The 17994-nt window shown below is 47.0% G+C and overlaps 1 protein-coding gene across 3 annotated transcripts in view; it reads left to right on the top strand.

Annotated features, from left to right (window-relative positions):
* Nucleotides 1-13137: 13137 nt before the first annotated feature.
* Nucleotides 13138-17994, top strand: part of KANK4 (KN motif and ankyrin repeat domains 4) — a 72814-nt gene continuing 67957 nt past the window's right edge. For all 3 annotated transcript variants that reach the window (XM_027059023.2, XM_027059021.2, XM_027059022.2), the window contains exon 1: nt 13138-13429. The gene's annotated coding sequence lies outside the window, so the exon portion shown is untranslated. The remainder of the gene's footprint in view (nt 13430-17994) is intronic.

The following is a 17994-nucleotide window of genomic DNA, read 5'->3' as shown; positions in this document are numbered from 1 at the left end:
TGGTGGACTGCAGGGACAGATGCTGGGGTAGGTCAAGTCTACTAGCCTGAGAGTCCAGGGAGTTTCCTGGGAAATAACTCACCCCCAGGTAACCAAATGGGGGCAGTACAGAGGAAGAACTGCCATCTCTCTTTAACTTTGCCCCAACCTGTCAGACCCCCTCATGTTCTTGTGTGGGGTCCTAGGGAAAGTGACCCGTGGGTACAGTTGAAAGAGCAGGTGCTGGGGCGCCTGGGTGGCTCAGACAGTTAAGTGTCCAACTTTGGCTCAAATCATGATTTCCCAGTTCAGAGCCCCACGTCAGGGTCTGTGCTTAGTTCAGACCCTGCAGCTTGCTTTGGGTTCTGTGTCTGCCTCTCTCTCTGTCCCTCCCCTACTCTCTCTCTCTCTCTCTCTCTCTCAGCATTAAAAAAAAAATTTAAAAAAAAAAAAAAGAAAGAGCAGGTTCATACATCTCCACCCCCACCATTGGAGGATGGAGCAAGGAGACCCCCCCTCTGACAGTAGGTAATAAGAAGAGAGAAGAACCCTCCCCCTGTGGTTGTTCCTTAAATCAGGGCTTAGGTGTACTGGGCTTGATGTACTGAGAGGATCAGCAGAGTCAACACTGGGGTCAGGGGACACAGTGACAACTACAAAAATGCAAGTGCCAGAGGTGGTGGTGGGGAGGGGGGAGCAGGAACAGAAGAAGATAGCAGAGGTCGTCTGGCAGCAGACTGGATTCATGGTTAACACAGGAGGCACTATTTGGGGATCTCCCAGAGAGACAGACACTTTGGTGGGGGGCACAGTTTGAAGAACGGGATTACACAACAGTGAGTGCAGTAGTGGAGTGACAGCATGCCTATGGTAAGTTATCATTTCCAGCAGTTAAAACCCTGATTCATAAAGGCTCCAAAAGGCTCTATTCCTGCCTCAGGGCCAGTGGGGGTTTTAGAAGTATATTACAAATGTTGGCCATTGTCCTTCATAAAGGAACAATTCAACCAATAGCCCTGGCTGAAAGGGGGAGGTACATTCCTCAGCAGGGTTGTGTCCCTCTCTGGGCTGTCCCGTACAGCAGGGGAAGTCATCTGAGCCAACTCAGGCCTGCCGGTGACCTATGACCTATGGCCCAGCACAAAAAGGGAGCTGGGCCAATCAGATTCCCACCTCAGGAATTTGAACCAAGAAATGCTGAGACATGCAGGCAGTTAGCAGCTGGGCTGGAGGCCACAGGAATGCACTGGAAGGTTCTATCCAGTGGAGTCAGAGTTGCAGAGGAGGAGAGATCTGGAGCAAGCAGAGAACTGGCTTTGCAGAGGTGAGCAGAGAGAAGTGAGACTCTGGGAAAGACAGAGAAAAGCTGCAACAGAGAAGGAAACCACATAGAAGCACCCAGGCACCTTCATCCCTGCCCCAGTCCTACTCCACCTCACTCCTTTTCTCCCGAGGGATGGGAGTGGCTCTCTGTTCCTGGAAGCCAGAGTGTCTTGACAGACTAGGAGGTGACCTCCCTGCGGGATGGTAGTGGGGATTCTGGGTAACAGGAGACCCGACCTTCAGTCCACGGTGGCTTTGTAGGTTACAACAAGGACACTGAAAAACTGCGTAAGCAAGGCGGAGAGTCCTTGCATGATGATCAGCTGTCTCCCAGCCACATTTGAAGCAATGCAAGAAGAATTTGACTTTAAACACCTGTGCACATCTAAATCATGTCTCTGGAAGGAAGGCAGTGCCGTGGGGTGGTTACTTAACTGTGCTTGGGAGCTAAATGGCCTCAAAGCCCAACTTCTCTTTCTAACTGCGGGAATTAGGACCAAATGTACTCTTCTAAGTCTCAGTTTCCACATCTCTAAAGTGGGGCTACAACGGAGGCTCCTCCCTCAGGTTGTTGGGTGTGTTACGGGTGATGCCTTGGCTTGGGTAAATCCTTCCTTAAGCTGCTGTGTATGCTGTGTAAAAACCCCTCCTTGAAGGGCGAGAGGTGGAATTAGAGGTTGAGGAATCTGCCTGTAGAATTTTCTATCTGCAATGGCCAGTGTTGGGCTGCCTGCTGACAAGAGCACACCCCTTCTCTTTGTCACCCTTGGGGATTCTACAGGGAAACAGACTTTCAGAGTCACCCTGGCCTCAGACAGGCCTTACTTAACCAGGCTTATTAATAGAAGCATGTCCATTTCTGTCTTAAAATAGCCACAGAAAGTTATTTAACATGAGCTTCCAGGTGGGTGGTCAGATAGCTTTTTGTCTTCCTCTTAGGAGAGTTCAAGAACTCTCATATTTTTCTGTTTCATTTATAGCCAAATAGTCATAACAGGAAGATCCATTGCTCTGTGGAACTTCCTGAGTCAAGGATGTCCAGGCTATTTGAGGGGGTCCCAGAGTCAAGTGCCACTCCTACTCGCCCCCACACCTCTCTTTATAGTGTCCTTGGCAGACAGTCATCCACCAGGCATATAGCCTCCTAGCTCCAATGGGAGGGGCTCGCCGGGGGAGGGGCCTCGTGGGGAGGGGGGGGCTCTCCGGGGAAAGGGTCACAGGACTTGGGGGTATAAGGACCTTTTATAAGGGGGTATAATTCAGCCTTTTGCCTCTGTTCTAATACTTTAAGCCATGAAGCATCCCTCCCAGGAAGCAAAAAGTCCCTTTCCTAACCTCAAACCCACACAACCCCTGCCATCACCATTTCTTTCCCTCCCTGCATTTCCTACTCACTCTCCTCCCAAACCCTACTCAGGCATTACACCCTCCTGAACCCTCCTCCGTCCACTGTGAAAGCTCACATCACTTTTGTCTTAACAAGTCGTCACTTCCTCTGTGGCTTTTCAGGGGAAAGTGGTTCACCCTCTACGACCCATTCCCCACACTTCTGAAGTAGAAATAGTGGCTGGATTGTTCCGGCTCTGCGTTGTCACTCTGCACTACTGCTTGTCCACACTCAGGTCTTTCTTTAAGCCTCATGCCATCCAACCGCTCTCTCCCTGAGCACTGAAAACTGCCCAAAGCTCATTCACTGAATCATTCATGGCCTGGCTCTCAGTCTTCCTCTCCAGCTCCAGTTCTGCATCACCCTGAGATTCCAATGCCTAGGCAGACAACTGACTAGACTGCTACTTCTTGTATCTTAACTCCGAGGGACTTCACCTTCACTCTACTTCAGCCACCAATCCCAGTCTCCACCCTGGATCTTGTCATGACCCAGGACTGGGTCATCTAGATTCCAGCCATGTCCTTTATGGGTGCATTCTCCTTCCTTCTAAAGCTCTCTTGACCTCATACCTGTGACACCTGCACTTTGATCTCCAAGAGACCCCAGCCCTTTGGTCCTTCTGTTTCCTTCAGTCTGTCAGTCCTCCTGGCTGGAAGTCTAGACCTACAGGTGATCATGAACTGCATTCACACACCAGCACCGTCATTTCTCTTGTGCTGCTATCCTGCTATGCCTTCCTCCCCCAACAAATCCCAGTAATTTTTCTTCCAGTCTCAGTGGAGACTGTTTAGTCCAGCTCTTCAACCTGTAACTTACCCCTCCCCTGCTGACTCCTCTGTTGTAATCTTACTTCTCTGCTTCAACTCCCCCACTCCTCTGATACTTTTCTCTTATTCTGTTAACATGTCTAGGTTACTCCCTCTGACAAGATCCCTCCTAAGACCCTTTCTATCACTCTCCAGTTTGACTTTCCCCCACTATGGTCTATTCATGTGTGACCCCCTTCCTTACCTCCTACACGTTCCCCCACCTAATGTATTCTGGCCTCTGTCCTGACCGCTCCATGGAAACTGCTTTCCCTCAAGTCATTGTTCTAGGTACTATTACTGTGTAATAAATTATGAATTATCCCAAACTTAGTGGCATAAGACAATCATTTTATTATGCTCACGCATAATAAAGGATAAGTTTATTATGGTAAACATGGGGGGGGGGGAGCAAACATGACTTCCCTGTGTAGTTTGGCTTCCTTGCAGCATGGCACCTTCAGGGTAGTCTGGTTTCTTACATGGTATGCTCTTTGACTTCTCCCAGGGTTCCAGTTACCAACTATGTACCATCAGCTCCCAGATCTATCCCACCACTGTCCTCTCTCTAAGCATCAGACTGTAGACCCATCAGCCTGGTGGATGTGTCTAAAGATACATCAGTTTCAGCATGAACGAAGTTAAACTCACCATCTTCCACTCTAAACCGGCTCCTCTCCTGGTATTCTTTCTCTCTCTTAGGGATACCTAGTTGACCAAACTTTGTCTCTTTCCTTTTTCCTCACTCCTTACATCTAATTATTTACCAAGTCATGCTCTTTCTATCTCTGAAACATTTCTACGAATTTTACTTATCACTTTACAAATGAAAAGATTAAGGATCAGAGAGGTTGTTAATTCCCAAGACTAAACAGCTCTCATGTATTTATGTTTTCACGTGTCGATCAAACATGTAATGGGTACAATTACATTCTAGGAGCTGAAACAAAAAGGCTTGTAAAACATGGCCCCTGGTCCCTTTCATGGCAGAGATAGGCAAGTAAGCAGATTACTATAAGGTCTAACAAATGCTGTGATAGTGGGACACGCTGGGTACAACAGGGGCAATGAGTTCATCCTGGGGTGGGAGGAAAAGAAGGTGGGGGTTCTACTGCTGTGTAACAAATTACTCCAAATTTGGCTGCTTAAAACAACAAACGTGTATTAGCTCACAGTTTCTGTGGGTCAGAAATCTGGGTAGAGTTTAGTTGGCTTCTCTTGCTCAAGGTCTCACAAGGCTGAAGTCAAAATATGTGGGACTACAGTCACCTCAATGCTTGACTTAGTCGGGGGGTTCACTCTGAAGCACACTCACTTACTGTTGGCAGACCTCACGTTCTCACTGGCTGTTGGCCAAACACATCTGTTTCTTGCCCCTTGCATTGGGCTGATCAGAACAAGGTATCTGACTTCTTTCAGAACAAGGGTTCTGACAGACAGAGAGTGAGAATAAGGGAAGAAGAGAGGGAGCCCAAGATGGAAGTCAGTCTTTTTGCAAACCTAATCTGGTAAGTGATAGCATATCACTTTTGCCATGTTCTACTTGTGAGAAGTTAATCACTAGGCCCAGTCCACATTCAAGGGGGCAGGGTTGCATAGGACATGAATGCAAGGAGGAAGGGATCACTGGGGGCCAGCTCAGAGACAGTTTGTCACAGTGGTCAGGTGGTATCTGAACAAGATTCGGAAAGAGTTAGCTAGATGAAGAGCCATGTAGGACCATCCTGGGCAGAGAACAGTATGTGTGAAATAACCCAAAAGTGAAAGAAAAAGACAGAGACTGAAGTTGGAAGAACTGTATGCTCAGGAAGGTGGGGCCTGTGTCTCCCAACTTCATATCAAATTCTTGCTTAATATGTTCTTGTCCACACTGTGATTTAACCAAGTTTTAAACAGTTAATCAACAGTGACTACGTCACATATACAACAAAGCTTCATTACATAAAAAGATAAAGAAACTGAACTTACAATCTCTTTCCTTTTTATAAAACCTCAAAATTGCTCAGAATGCTTTTCCAGTGGAGCACATTTCTAAATCATTACACATGTGAAAGGCATGACTAGTATTTCCAGTTATCAGTGGGCGGAGATGAACTGACACTTTGGAATGTATTTATTTAATTTTTAAATAAAATTTTACATCGAACTATAACACAGAAAAGCACACACATAAAGCACAATTCAATGAATTTTTACAAAGTAACATAGTCGTCTAAATATTACCCAGATTTAAAAAATAGAACTTTGTCACCTCCCAAATCTCTCTTGTGCCACCTCCAAAGATATCCACTATCCTGATTTCTATCATCACAGAGTAGTTCTTTCTCTGTTTAAAGTTTATCAAATGGAGGCATCCAGTCTATTTTTTTCTTTTTTTTTCAGTCTATTTTTTTGCATTTAGTACTCAGTTTTGCATTCACTCAGTTTTGTGAAAGTCTTCCATATTAGTTTTTTTTATATAATTTTTTAAAAGTAGGCTCCACACCCAACATGGGGCTTGAAGTAACAACCCTGAGATCAAGAATTGCATGCTCTATGGACTGAGCCAAGCAAACTGTTTTACGTAGCAGTGGTTGTTTCATTTTCACTGCTGTGTAGTATTCCATTGTATGACTTAACCACAGTTTATCCATTCTACACCAGACATAAATTTAAATGGTTTTCAGTTTGGGGAAATTATGAATAGCCATTACCATTCATGATTATGCACTATCATGCACATATGCACACATTTTTATTGGGTCTGTGCCTAGGAGTGGAATTGCTGAATCATGAGTATATACATATTTAGTAGCTCCTAACACGAGGTGGTTGTACCACTCTACACTCCAGAAACAATGTTTATGAGTTCCATTTGCTCTACATCTTTGACAACACTTTGTATTATTGACATTTTTACTGTAAGCTATTCTAAAGAGTGTGCAGTGGTACCTTATTGAGATTTAAATTGCATTTCCCTAGTAACTAATGATGTTGAGCACTTTTTCATAGCATTGACCTTTCTAATATCTTCTTTTGTGAAGTGTTTGTTTAAATGTTTCCTCATTTCCCTATTGGATTGTTTCTTCTTATTCCCTTACAGACATTCATTATATATTGTATTAGTTTCCTAGGGAAGCCATAACAAAATACCACAAACTGGGTGTCTTAGACAACAGAAGTGTATCTTCTCACAGTTCTGGAGTCTAGAAGTCTGAGATCATGGTGTCAGTAGAGTGGGTTCCTTCCGAGGGCTATGGGAAAATATCTGTTCTATACTTCTCTCCTAGCATCTGGGTGGTTTGCTGGCAATCTTTGGCACTCCTTGGCTTGTAGATCTCTGCCTTCATCTTCACATGGCATTCTCCCTGTGTTTCTGTATCCAATTCTCTCCTTTTATAAGGATACCAGTCACATTGGACTAGGAGTCCACCCTACTCCAGTATGACTCCATCTCAACTAATTATATCTGCTGTGATCCTATTTCCAAATAAGGTTACATTCTAAGGTACTAGGGATTAAGACTCCAACATACGAACTTTGAGGAAGGGCACAATTCAACCCATAACATATATGTTTTGAAAACATCTCCCAGTCTATGATTTGCTGTTACAAAATTAATGGTGTTGTGACAGATGAAAGATGACCATAATTTCTTTTTCACTCTCCCCATTGAGAGTTGGTGTTTATTACTCTCTCCCTCAGAATGTAGGCTTGCCCTGTGACTGCTTAACTAATAAAACATGCTGAGAGTGCTGCCGTACAAGTTCTGGGCCTAGCCTTTGAGAGATTGGGCAGTTTCCACTTCTTGTCTCTTAGAAGACTTGCTTTTGAGACACCAGTCTGAGAAGCCTTAGCCATATGGAGAGGCCATGTGTAGGTACTCCCAAGTTAGGAGCCCTGGCTGGACTCCCAGTCAATAACCAGCATTGACTAGCCAGCCATTGGAAAGAACCATCTTGGACATTCCAGCCTAAATGATCTTTACATGACTCAACTCCAACCAGCATCATCTCATGGAGCAGCAGATCTGTCCAGCTGAGCCCAATCAACCCACGGAATGAGAAGAGGGAATAAAATGTTTGTTGTTTATGTCAATAAGCTTTTTTTATGTCGATAAGTTTTAATGAACAGAATAAAATACTTATTTTACCGTATTCCAAATATATCCATTTTTTTTTTTTTTAGGTTTAGTGCTTCTGATGTCTTGTTCAAGAAATATTTGTTTCCTTCTAGGACATGAGTTTTTACCTATATTATTTTCTAGAGGAGTATTACCTTTCACATTTTAATCTGTATTACCTAAATAATTTTTGTGTATGATACAACATAGTGGGGGCATATTCCTTTTGAATTTAATGATAATGATAACTTTTTAAAATCTAGAATTAAGAGTGCACTACAAGACATCAATAGAGTAGTAAATTAACATCACAAGTAAAAGAAACCTTGAAACGTCCATAATTATTTTACCTATCTGCTATCCCATCACTTCCCAATAGGTCTCAAGACAATGGAGATTTAGTTATTCATTCATAAAACATTTATTGAGAGCCAGGATTTACATTTATACGTGCCAGTTTCTGAACTAGGCGCTGAAATTCACCCAATGAGATGTAGGCTTCTCTTCATGTAATTACAATCTTGTGGGGAAAATGGGCTATAACACATAATTTAAATTGTGTTGAATGTTTTTAAAGAAAAGCAGAGATGCTTGGGAGTGGAGCCCGAGAACTCGTAGTCCTGGGGTTTGGGATACATCAGAGAGACTCCTTGCAGAAGTGATATTTAAGCTGAGATTCATGGGATGGATATTAATTATTTAAAGGAAGAATTGGAGGGTGGGAAATTCCAGGCGGAGGCAAACACAGCATGTGTGGAAAACCCTAAGCAGGAAAGAACCCAGTGTGATACAGGAACTAAGAGGAATCTTGTGGCCAGAAGAGAGAGGATAACGGGGACACAAGTTGAGCCTGGAGAGGTAGAAAGGGGCTAGACTTATAAGCCTTCTTAAAAGAATCCAGACTTTATCCCAAGAGCAGTGGGATGCCTTTGATGGGTTGTAAGCAAGGGAGGGGCATGGCCGGATATGTGCTTTTTGAAGATCACTAAGGCTTATAATACAAGGTAGAACATGAGCAATGTCTGACATAGGCTTCAAAGTGCCATGGTGATCCTAAGCATGGAGAAATTCCATTGTCTGAGTTATCAGGAAGGCCTTCATGGAGGAATTACTGTTTCACAGCTGAATCATTCACACATGGGAAGACAGGGTGTGTGTGTGTGTGTGTGTGTGTGTGTGTGTTGGGAGTCCGAGAAGGAAGTATCCAGGCATAGGAAGTAGCCTGCACTCAGTCACACAGCTAGATACGTATGGGACATGTTTGGAGAAGGGCTAACTGTACAGTCTGGCTGGAAGATAATGGGAAATAAACCTGGAAGGATAGGCTGTAGGCATGAAGAACCCGGAAGGTATACATGGATACATACATGTACAGCCCATTCTCATAATGTGTGGAGCTGTGTTGGTGAATTCACTTACTTGCTAACATTTACTTGTAACCCCCAAAATCAACACTTGCAGTACTTTTGTTGTCATTTGTTGGACACGTGCAGGGTGATGAAAATTTTGAGTCACCTAGTGTATGTTTCCAGCTGAGGTTGAACAAGGTGACCCTCTGCCTTCTTGTTTCAGCTCTCAAGCTGTAAATAAGTGCCCATTTTGTGGTCTACTTAGCAGTACTTTTTTGCATTTTTGTGTTTTTTTGTAGGTGATTTCACTGTTTAGCATTTTATTTTTTATTTTTGTTTATTTTTGAGAGAAAGAGAGAGAGGGGGAGGAAGAACACAAGCGGGGGAAGGGGCAGAAGGAGAGAGAGAGAGAAATCTCAAGCAGGTTCCATGCTCAGTGTGAAACCTAATGCAGGGCTCAGTCCCAAAACCCTAGGATCATGACCTGAGCCGAAATCAAAAGTTGGATGCTCAATTGACTGAAGACCCCAGGGGCCCCCAGGGGATTTCACTGCTTAAAATAGCCCTAAAACATAGTGCTGAAGTGCTACCTACTGTTCTAAGTGCAAGAAGGCTGTTATGTGCCTTACGGAGAAAATACATATATTAAATAACCTTCATTCAGGTGTGAGTTACAGTGCTGGTGGCCATTAGCTCAATGTTAATGAATCAACAATGTACATGACGAGGATTAAGGAGTACACTTGTGATGAGCACTGGGTGAGGCATCACTACATTATACACTTGCAACTAATATTATACCGCATGTTAACTAACTGGGATTTAAATAAAAACTTTAAGAAATAAAATACATAAAAATATAATGTATATATGGTTTTTAAACAAAACATAAAATGAAATTATATATCGATCAGTGGATGAAAATGTGCCCAGAGGCTTGTAGGAACCTAACCCTGTATTTTCCCCTGGGAGCAATGGTTCAGTATTAGCAATTTCAGTGTTTGTGGTCATTTTACAGGAGTACTGGGAATAATGAGAATTGGCTGTATCTATGCACATATTTCCCCCCGCCAGAAAGCTGGTTGTTAAACATTACCCACCCACGACTGATGGAGGCAGACCCTGCAGGAGCTTGCCACACTGTGGAGGTGGCAGCTAACCACATTCTCACAGCTGGGCAGTCTTTTCTCGAAGCAGGATCTGAGTGACACATCTCCATGTTAGCAGCAATTTCGAAACCCTTAATTAGAAGGGGGTTCAGGCGTTGGAGTCACTATGACCCAAGTTTGAATCCCAGCTCCCCGATTTACTAGCTGTGTGTCCTCAGGCAAGTAACACTGTTAGCCTTGATGGAAGAATAATGGCCATTAGAGAGTTTTATTGTGAGTCCCCAAGAGATCATGATGTAAAATGCTTGACTCAGTGCCTGTCACATACATAGATGGTGAATACTTGTTAATCCAGCAAAGGATGAGAGCAAGGAGGCCCTCTATTCTCTGCCTGCTGCTCAGTCCTTTGATTACAGAGCTTCAGGATACAGCAGTGTTGTGGCCAGTCATTCTAAATCAGCTTTTCAGACTCTGTCTGAAAGGCCCAGGCTGAGTCTTGCAGTGGAGATGCCCAAACTGGAGATTCTAGAGGACCTGCTGCCTACAAGGGGTCCTCTCTTTCCAGTCTAACTCCTGTTGCTCTCCTCTTATGGAAAAATAGGAACTTTCTAGCTGGTATATCTGTGTCTGTGACTTCTGGTTTCGTGGGGGTAGAAGGGGTGTGTCTATTTTCTTGGTCCATTTTTCATCCTGTTTCTCGATACCCTAATCTGGGATTCAGAAGCCCTGACTGCCCCAATTCAGACCTTGCTTGCTCTGACTCAGCTTTACCCTCAAGATACAGCTTCATCTCTGAGTCATCAGGCTGAGCTTTCGAGGACAGCAGTCTGGCACTCCCGCTCTGTCTTCCCAGGAAAGGTGCTATGTCTCCACACCCCAGTGCCAGTCCCATGCCTAACTTGGCTCACAACACTCAGAAACAAAGAAACGGCTTCTTAATGAGTTTGGAGGACACAGAGACAAAAGGCTCTAGGACCAGGAGTCAGAATGCTGGGTTCTGTTCCAGCTCTATCAATTAGCTTGCACAACCTTGAGCTAGTCATGGAAGCCTCCTGAACTGAGATTTCCTCCTTCATAAACATAAATAGTAATCCTTGCGGGGTCTACCCCACAGGGACATTGGGAGGCCTAAGTGAAATAGTGTGCAGCGCCTCCAAACTCGAAGGCACATACTCCTGTTCCATGGGCTGGATGTGGTCCATAAACTCATTTCATTTTGCTTGAACAACACTGACTTAGACTTCAAGTGTCCAGCATTTTTAAAATGAGTTATCAACAAATTGGTCGGCTGAGCAACCAACTCTTGATTTTGGCTCAGGTCGTGATCCCAGTGTCATGGGATTGAGCTCTGCATGGGGCTCCACGCTGAGTGTGGAGTCTGCTTGAAATTGTATCTCTTTCCCTCTGCCCTTCTTCCCTGTGCACGTGCGCTCTCTCTCTCAAATCAATCAATCAATCAAAATTAAAAGATTTCCAAATTAAAAAAAAAATGAGAGCCTTCACTTAAATATCTGGATGTACAGGTTCTCTTTAAAAATGAGAAGATCTGGCCATATTAACTCCCTGCTCTTGTGAAAAGGAGAAAAAAAAGAATAAAGAGAGACCTCACTAAAGTGGACTCCGGCATGCTAGAAGGGGAGGCTGTTAGGGGGAGCCTTACCACTCAATGTCAATGCCCCACCCTTCACAGAAGAATCTCGACAGGAAAAAATCATCAATTACACGCCCCCACAGGGAAAGATATACTCTGCATCTCTTATAAGAAATACACCACCCTTGCAACTCAGCCGTTGGTTATCGCCCTGAACTCTTCCTTCTCTCCACTGGGCTTTTGTTTAAAACAACCCAACACAACTTCCTCCTTCCTTTTTATAAAATAATGTTCCTCTCTTTCATTTATTGGACTTGCCTATGGTTTTGCTGTATATTACTCGTCCTGGATTGAAATTCTCTGCTACTCCCAATTAAACCCATTTTTGCTGATAGAAGAACTGGCAGTTTTATTTTAAAGGTTAACACCTTAAATGGCAACAACGCACTAGAGCTGAGTGGCAGCAGCCCCTTCACTTGGGCAGGAGCCTAGAGCTACCTTCAAGCTCACCACAGTCCCCACTACTCCCTATTACTTCCCAGTAGTAAGGCCAAGCCTCTGTTGCCACTTATTGTGGCTCTTGGACTATTAATTTGCTCTTAGTGGAGCCCTAGTAGAAGCAAACCTTTATAATAACCATGTTTCTATCAAAACGGGGAAATGAAAGTCCCAGAACTTGTCCCTTGCCCCAAATTTTCTCCCCCTTCAGGGTCTTCACGTCAAAAGTGCAACCCCTTTGGTTCAGCTTTACCGTGTGCCAACCGGCTCTTTGGAAGGGGTGTGAGCTGAGCCAGAGCTGGGATCTAGAGTCCCGCAGTCTCTACATTGACCCCTTCCATGCCTGTTTGTCCTCACTTATAAAATGGAGCAGTGCCACCTTTTTTTGTCCTAGGTTGCTTGTGCACAACATAGGGCCCTTGGTGCGCTGATCAGTCACGGTGAGTGACTGAAATGTAAGTGGTTTGAACTGATAAAAAGCATTGTGGGTAATGGCAGAGTGAAGTGAGTGGGGTAAAGCAATGGCTGGGAAGGAAAAAAGCGAGTGGAAAAAGAAATGACTTAGGGGAGATAAAAATTCCGTTACATCCATCCCCACCCTGCCTCTTCCACCTCTGCAATGAGAAAGTCCCACTAGGGATGGACATCACCTCACTATACTCAGGATTCTGGTACTAATACTGGGTTCTGCTCCTGGCTTGGGCAAGCTTTACCTTGTGCGATGGTGTCTCCCCATCTGTAAGGACAAAAATGCCCCAACAGTTGGTTACTGTGGTGGCGAAGATTAACTGACATAAATGTACGTGAAAGCACTTTGGAAATCTGCAAAGCGCTATACACAGTTAGGAGGTTTCGGGTCTCTTTGCAAAAAGTTTTTCCTCCAAACTCTGTCCAAGGCTAAGACCCTCCCCTCGGTTTCGCAATGCTGCCCCTTCCCACACACCAAAGCCCGCGCCGCGTCAGGAGTCTTTTTTCTTCCCCTAGCGAAGGCGGGGACTCGGGTGGTGTTGGCAGCCGGCGACGCCGGCCGCGCCTGGCCAGTCCCGCATCGGCCGCGGTGGGTGTGCCCCACTGGGTGTGCGCCCCGGGCCCAGGCCCAGCCCGCCGGCGAGAGGGCGCCCGAGGGTGTGCGCGCCCTGGGCGACCAGAGTGCGCCAGCCCGGGGGTGCGCGCCCCGGACCGGGACTGTGCACCCGGAGGCTGCGTGCGCCCCGAAGCCGGGGTGTGCGCCGGCCCCAGGCACAGCCGGCCGCCTCCCTCCGGACTTCTGCGGCGCGCCAAGGTAAGGTTCTCTGCGACCCCAGCGCGCGCCGCGCGTTGAGTGGGGCGTGCCAGCACCCTGACCCGCGCGACCCGGGTGTTGGCCCCGGCGCTCGGCCACTCTTCTCTGGCTCCGCCGCCCGCCTCGTCCCCTCCCCGCGCCGCGTCCCCGGCTCTCCTTAAGACACAGGCTGCGGCAGCCTGGGCCGACCTGGCGCCCCTGCCTGGGGTCCGCGACAGAGCGGGGAGGGGGCTGCCGGGGCTGCGCGGGTTACCCAAGGGCGGGCGTCGCTCCCCTTCCCGCCCTGACCGGCTCCCCGAGTCCCAGCGCTGGCGAGGGAGGAGACCGGTGGGGAGGGGGAGGCCGCGTTGTCCTTGCGGCTCCGGTGGTGCAGCCCCCGCCCAGAGCTTCCGAGCGGGGCGCTGCGGTCCGGGATGCAGATTGCGGGACTGGGCGCCCTGCCTCCAGCTCCCAGGGCGACCTGGAATCGAGCTCTTAATCTTCTATCTTTCGCAGAAGCCGGCCCCCCAGTGTCTACCCTGGTATCCCTCGGCTCCTGGCTGAACTTTCCAGAGCTCGCGTTGGGCCACGACCTTGGGTGGAGGCAATGGGGCCGCCCCGGGGGAGGAGGGGCGGGTGCACAGGCAGCCTAGGGCGCTTTCGTTCAGCTGTGGGCCACCTGGTGAGATTCCCTCCTTCTCATCGCTCCCTTGAGGTCAAACCTTTGACCCCAAGTACTTTGTCCCTGTAGAGTCGCCAGTAACTTACCACGGGAGGTGGAAAGGAGAGCCCAGGGCCGCTAAGCCTGGTCTAAATAAGTGCTTGCTCTGAGCATCTGCTAGGGCTGCAAGAACCAGTGGTTTCAGTTCTCAAGAGATAGGGTGCAGGCTGGGAGGGCTAGGAAGAGGCATTTTCCAGGAAAAGGAAGAGGAGATTCCCCCCTTCCTCAGGATGACCCTCCGAAGCCTGGGCAAAGTCCTGTTGACCATGTCCAGTCAGATGCAGCCAGTGACCAGGTTGAGGCCTGGGGAGAAAGCATCTTGAATTAAACACAGAAGCTGCCTGGGTAAAACCAAATGTGGGTTCTTTCGAACCTTTCAAGACATGACGCAGAAGAACACAGAGCTACACATGGAATCACAGCAGATTCCACTCTGATATTTGCCTTTTCATCCTAATCCTCCTGCCCATGTCCAAAACTCCTCCTCCCCGGACCATAAGGTGAGTTCTGGGGAATGTTTAAAGGACACTGAGAATGGGGGATGGCTCAGGGTCCATTTGGTCAACAAGTACTTGCTCTGTGCCAGGCACGAGGCAAAGTAGCGGAACACAGAAATGAAGAAAACCGGCACTGTCTGGCCTTATGAAGCTTGCCGTCCAGTGGCCAAGACCGACATGAATCAAATCACTCAAATACAGAGTTACAAACAGTGCTGACTTCTTTGAAGGGAAAGGATTAGATACTGTGATTCTGTGATAGGTACAGTCGTTGCTCAGTCAGAGGCTCACAGGAGTTAATTAGTTGAAGAGGATGGAAGCACAGCATGTGGGAAGGCCCTGAGGCCAGTAGCAGAGACCATTAGAAGGACTGAAAGACTGTTTACCAAGTGATGACCAGGGACCCATAATATGGACATGCCCTTACTTTAGCATCCCATTGCCTGGGCCAATCATTAATTTTCTTTCTCAGCCGTAATAACAGGCAGCTGGAATCCCCCAGGCTGGGAGGACAGAGGGACAAACTGTCAGGCGGGTGCCAGGCCCGTCCTCACGCACGCACTTACTACCAGCACCTTGGTCAGACAGCCCATGTCCACCCAGAGCGCCAAGGGGCAATAGTTCTTTCCTCCAGCTGTTCCCTGTTGCCCACTGTGCTCACAACTTAACCAAGGCCCCTGCCCAACATTTAGGAAGATTCATGTTGGAAGCGGTGGCTCATCCTGAGACTTTTAAAGCTAGAGTGAACTCACTGTCTACAATCCTAAAATTCTTTAGGATGGCTTACGTGGCATTTCCTAATCTGGACCCTTCTGCCTTCCCTGCCCCATTTCTGGTTCTACCACTCCCCCATCTCCCCACCACTGCACCCCCCCCCCCCCACCGTGAGCACCCTCTAGGCTTTACTCACAATTACACTTCAAACAGTTCCTGGAACACACATCGTCTTTGCACATGCTGTCTTTTGTCTAAAATAGTGTTCCTACATGTTCAACCAGTGAGTGCACAGCCAGCTTTCAACTTCAACATTAATTTTTTAAAAAATGTTTCTACGTATTTTTGAGAGAGAGACAGAGAGACAGAGTGGGAGCACGGGAGGGGCAGAGAGAGAGGGAGACACAGAATCCGAAGCAGGCTCCGGGCTCCGAGCTGTCAGCACAGAGCTGGACGTGGCACTAGAACTCATGCATCACAAGATCATGACCTGAGCCGAAGTCTGACACTAACCTACTGAGCCACCCAGGCAGGCGCCCCTCAACTTCAACATTAAATGTAAGGTTTCCACCACCACCAGCACCGCCAGTGCCGTCACAGAAGGCCTTTCCTGATCAGGTCAATGCTGCCTCGTCTGTCTTTTTGAAGCTCCCTGGACATGCTTCCATCACAGAGAGTATAAACTGCACTGAACATCAGAAAAGGAGGACTCTTCTGTCATATTTGTGTTTCAAGTCTAGCACATTGAAGGTGTTCAGTAAATGCTTATTGGATAAAAATGGTCCAGGCTAGTGTTTCTTAACTTTCTTTTTAGGGAGGGGAAGGAGGGTTACATATTATATCTTGGAAATTCTGATGAAAATTATGGATACTATACTTGCCTCCAAATGCCTGTAACCTAAAACATCTTATATACAATATCACATGATTCACAGCCCTCCCGTCTCCCACTGACCCCATTTCCAGAACTTTGGACAGGAAGCAGAGGCCCAGGGAGGTGCAGCGACTGCCTAAGCACCTACAGCTGGGTAACAGCATGCCATCCCCCTTCAGTGTCCCCCCCCCCCCCCCCGCACCTCCTCCCAACCCCCAGCTCTTGACTCCCCGGCCAGGGCTCCCTCCAGCTCTGTCTGCTTCTCTTAGCCAAATAGCCTCCTTTCATCCCTGGCACCTTGTGAAGGCCACTATTTATGGCTGGAAGATGGATATTTTGGTTTTGCTTCAGTTCAGTAGCAGCCTAAGGTGTGACAGGGAGAAAAATCTTATTATGGGCAGAGTTGACAATTAGGAAGATAGATGGGCCATCTCCCTGGCCTGTTTGCTGCCCCTTGCCTGCAATATTATTACATGTTTTAGCTGGAGGAGGGTCACGTGTGCTTCACAGTTATCTTCCGGGCCCCGGACTGAGTTGTGTGGGCCAGGTTTGGAAACCCTCTGGATGGGATCATTGAGATCTGGGACCTAGCTCTTGGTCTTGTCAAAGGCTTCTTCCCTATAGAGCAGGCTTGGGAATGGATGAAGAGAATGGGGTTCTTCTTCCTGCCCTTGGAGCTCTTGCCGGCCTGCTTCCTGCTTTCTGCAACAAAACATCTATTTCAGGTTATTGGGCCAATCAGTACCTTCTTATCTGTGGATCAGGATTTTCACTCATCCAGTAATTCACTCACTCATCAAAACTGCACTGAGTCTCTGCTTTGTATTAGGCACTGTGCTGATTCCAGTTTATGAGGAAGGATCACAGAGTGTGAGCCAATGATAGAAGGCTCTGCTCTGTGGGGGGCAAGGAAGGGATAACTCATTCTAATTCAACCCAAACCTTAGGAGGTGTGGTAGGGAGGACAGTTAGGACTTCTTAATGCTGAGAATGTGCCTTTTTTTTTAAGTTTATTTATTTATTTTGAGAGAGAGGGAGAGAGAGAGAGAACGGAGGAGGGGCAGAGGGAGAGGGGGACAGAAGATCTGAAGCAGGCTCTGCATTGACAGCAGAGAGCCCGATGTGGGGCTCGAACTCACGAACCGTGAGATCATCATCTGAGCGGAAGTCGGACACTTAACCACCCAGGCACCCTGTACTCACTTCTAAAACTCTGGTCTCCTGCAAGTTATGTCATCTCTGAGGACTGAATTTTCTTAACTGTAAAATGGGTGTGCTAGCAATCTTGTCTTGTTTATCTCTGGGCAGTCATGCAGATAGTTCTCACATCTCAGATGGCAGATCCACTCACCACTTCACGGGAAACAGGAGCACTTACACTATAATAATGGCCTGTCTGTGTGTCAAGCTCTGGCACATGTAATTCTCCCAGTAATCCTCCAGACAGTTGTAGTCATAACCCCAGATGTACAGATGAGGAAAATGAGGCTCAGAGAGGTTAAATGACTTGCCCAGGGCATGGAACTAATCAATGATAAGACTGAGATTGACAGATCTGTCTCTGCATATCAGATGGCCAACCACTTTGTGCTGCTCTGTATCCGTTTGTGGAAAGAGGCGTGGGCTTGAAGGCTAGGGCATGCTGGGATCGGAGCCTACATCTGCTGCCAACCAACTGTGTGATCTACAGCTAGATCCCTAACCTCTCTGTGCCTAGGAATGTTAATCTCCCAGACCCAGAGTTTAGACTAAGAGGCTTCTAATAGGCCTTCTGTGAACA

The sequence above is a fragment of the Acinonyx jubatus genome, chromosome C1, assembly GCF_027475565.1.
Source record: "Acinonyx jubatus isolate Ajub_Pintada_27869175 chromosome C1, VMU_Ajub_asm_v1.0, whole genome shotgun sequence".
Classification (NCBI taxonomy): domain Eukaryota; kingdom Metazoa; phylum Chordata; class Mammalia; order Carnivora; family Felidae; genus Acinonyx; species Acinonyx jubatus.
The sequence above is the reverse complement of the archived record's forward strand: the minus strand, read 5'-3'. Positions and strand labels throughout refer to the sequence as shown.